Source organism: Oncorhynchus keta, chromosome 35, assembly GCF_023373465.1.
Source record: "Oncorhynchus keta strain PuntledgeMale-10-30-2019 chromosome 35, Oket_V2, whole genome shotgun sequence".
NCBI lineage: Eukaryota > Metazoa > Chordata > Actinopteri > Salmoniformes > Salmonidae > Oncorhynchus > Oncorhynchus keta.
In genome coordinates this window covers 63,876,006-63,879,406 of record NC_068455.1, presented here as the reverse complement: position 1 = coordinate 63,879,406, position 3,401 = coordinate 63,876,006, and the positions used below count along the sequence as shown (strand labels likewise).

Sequence of the window (3,401 nt, the reverse complement as noted above, 5' to 3'; positions counted from 1 at the left end):
TTGTGGTCTAGAATTCTTACTCAAATGCAACTTTGATATGGGTAAAATCCCAATTAAACTTGCAAACTTTTATAAACAAGTACTTCTAACTTGGAGCCTGATGTTCAAACACAAAGTCTTTGGTTTTCCAGAACTGGTTTGACAACAACATTATTGGGGTTAAACAATTTATTGAGTAATGATGGACAACTATATGATTATCCAGAATTTATTAGAACACACAATGCTACATTCACTCCCAATGAGTTTCAAATGATTGTTAGCGCTGTCCCTAATGGTGCTATTCTTCTTTTAGGAGAATATAACAATACTCCAAGTGCAACTGTTGAGGATTTTGTAGCCTCAATGCGATTTAAAGGTATTGACATTTTAAACTATAAATGGAATAACCTGTATATAAGGAAACTATGTTACTATTTCCTTTAGTATACACCGATTTAAAATAGCTATTGATAACAAATGTGTGTTTTGTGATTGTGACCCAGATACTCTTCACCATTTATTTTGGGACTGCTCTTATGTCAGAATACAGTTTAACATTTTCTTTTGGTGTGAGTTAGAATATTTTATTTTAAAAGAAACAACTATCAATATTAATTTGATAGACTGATATTATGTTTTATTTTTAACCAAATGATATGGACCCTGATTTAACTTTCATTGTTAATTTGTTTATTTTTCATGGAAGATTCTTTGTCCATAAAATGTCCATTAAGATGGAATTGAAATATTATTTTGAAATAATCAGTAAAAGCAATACGAACCATAAAAGTATTTAACAAATTGAAAATGAATCTTGATATGTAAGTCTGTTAGGTTTATGTACTCTTGATTGTTTATTTTATTTTTTTGTATTTTGTGTTAATACATAAATAAATAAAACTGTTAGCTTGCTAACTTCAGGTAACGTCTAATGTTAATCATTTCCTTTCACTTCTGCCCACTCTCACCATCACAACTTAATTTGCAGCTAATTGGTATATTGACATGCCTCTCCTCTCACAGGCTTTGCGTTGACACAAATATGGTGAAGATCTTTATTGGAAACCTCCCTAACGAGGTCGCGAAGGATGAGCTCGAGGCTCTGTTTACTCAACATGGTGCAGTGACAGAATGTGCAAAGTTAAAAAACTATGCCTTCGTCCACATGGATGACCGTAAGTCTGCCACCAAAGCCATCCGCAGCCTGCACCTCTTAAAGCTTCATGGCAGGCCAATCAATGTGGAGCCAAGCAGGAGAAAGAACCAGGGTCCGGTGAAACTTCACGTGGCTAACGTGGAGAAAGGCGAAGAAGATGCGCTCCGCACCTTGTTTGAGGAGTATGGCACATTCACAGAATGTGCTGTTGTCAAAAACTTTGCTTTTGTCCACATGTCCAACTCTGATGAGACCATGGATGCCATAGAGGGATTAGACAACTCTGACTACCAAGGTAAGAAACAAAGACCCTCATTTAATATTCACTATTAAACTGTTGGGAAGTTTCAATGTTAAATATGGACTTTAGTTTTGTGTGTCACTGTCTGACTGGTAAACATGGTTTTCCTCTTTAGGCAGACATCTTCAGGTTCAGATATCAAAAAGACGTCCCAGACGGGAGGAAGAGGATTTACGGTCCCCCACCAAATAATGGCGCATACTGGCCAGCACCTCACGGCTACCCTGTGGACAGGGGGGATCCGGAACCCCCTTATTACAGAGGTTGCATGTCAGGGGGGTACCCTGGCCTCCCTTCACCCCCTCCCCCTAGACGAGCCCCATACCCCCCAGAGCGTGCTTATGAGCGCGAGAATGGTGGATTACTATGAGAAGTACAGAGCTCGCCCTGCCCTTTACGTTTGCTTCTCAGGCTATGGAGATGAGAGGCGAGTTGGCTCCATACCCCCACCACCACCCCCTTCTGCCATGGTTAGGGCGCGTCTTGCGGCCTCCTCTCTCGCCCGGTATGAGCGTCACCCCCTCCCACCTCTGTCCTCCTACTACGCCTGTGACCACAGTCCCATCAGGAGACCCTCTCCTCCCTCCATGCCCCGCATGGGTAACGGCTACTGCTATGAGCGCTTCCAGCTCTCTCCTCTGTCCAGGACTGCAATGTACGTACAACCTACCACGTTCCAGGGACCCCTACGCTGACAGGGTCCCTCCACTGCCTCCTGCACGCTACTCTTACTGAACGCACACTGGCGTTTGACTGAAGGTGAGATATCAGAGACAGGGTATTATACTATGCAAGTCCACTCCCTATCTAGCTCAATTTTTTATTTTATTTTTATATATCGAATTGGGGATAACCTCACGTTGACGCTTAATGTCCAAGGACATTGTTTCTCCATCTCCTTAGCCTTTATAAACTCTCCAAATCTGCTTCAACTGAACAATGTCAAATCGTAATATACCTTTATAAAGAATGCAGGGCATTTTTCTGAACCTGAGCGCGTTCATCCATGAGTACAATGCGCTTTGACTTGTGTGGTTTGCTCTCTTTCCAGGTTTAAATTATCTGCCAAGATTGTCGTTGTCTCCTGATGCACGTGGCGCTATACCCCACTTCGCCTGTGGCGGATTGCGTTGCGTTCACCTGCGATTTACTGGAAGACTCTATATTGCTTGCGGTCACTCCATACTTAAACAAATAATGTAATGTTAATGGATGAAAACCTAAACTGTGACATTTATGAATGGAATATTTGAATAATAGTTAAAGAGCAATTTATGTAATTTTGGTAAACCCGAATGTTGCGAAGATTGTGGAGATATCTTTCAGAAATGTAAGAGATGTATCGAGCTACAGTTTGAGAAATAAACCACACAATAACGTTTTAAGTATAACTTCGCTTTAATTGGTTTGGTCTTGGCTGTAGGTGGTATTTACCGGTATTCAAGACGTTTTGCGACGTAACTGTCGGCATAGTGATTTAACTTAACTACCAATGTATATTTGATTTGTTAGACATTTTTTGTTAAATGATATGCCGATTTTTATACCAAGATACCCCAAAGCTGCGTTTATGTATGCTTTTCTTTTCTTTACAGATGACGTTTTGATTTCAGACAAAATACTCTTTGTCGTCATGGGAAGCCAATATGCATCAGCACTAACTTAATCTATGCCATTTCAGTCCATTCTACTGAAAATACGTTTTAGTGTTTAGTTATTTTCAAAGTAATGGGGGAAATTACCCACTTTATACATTTGCCATCGCAAAGTTCAAAATGTCATCTCTTGTGATCTCAAAGCGCTTAATTGCTCAATGACGCTTCCCATCACTCAAACACTAGATACCCTACCATGTTCCTCACCGTCACACTCTTAAATATATTTCATGTTTTGGCTTTTGCTCTCGCATTTATGACAATATTAGCCCTGGTGTTCTTAGCACCTGCTTTTTGTAGGTTGTTA

The 3,401-nt window shown here is 40.3% G+C and overlaps 1 pseudogene; it reads left to right on the top strand.

Moving 5' to 3' along the window:
• Window positions 1-1,024: 1,024 nt before the first annotated feature.
• On the top strand, window positions 1,025-2,192 carry LOC118369309 (RNA-binding protein 4.1-like; annotated as a pseudogene).
• The last annotated feature ends 1,209 nt before the right edge of the window (window positions 2,193-3,401 follow it).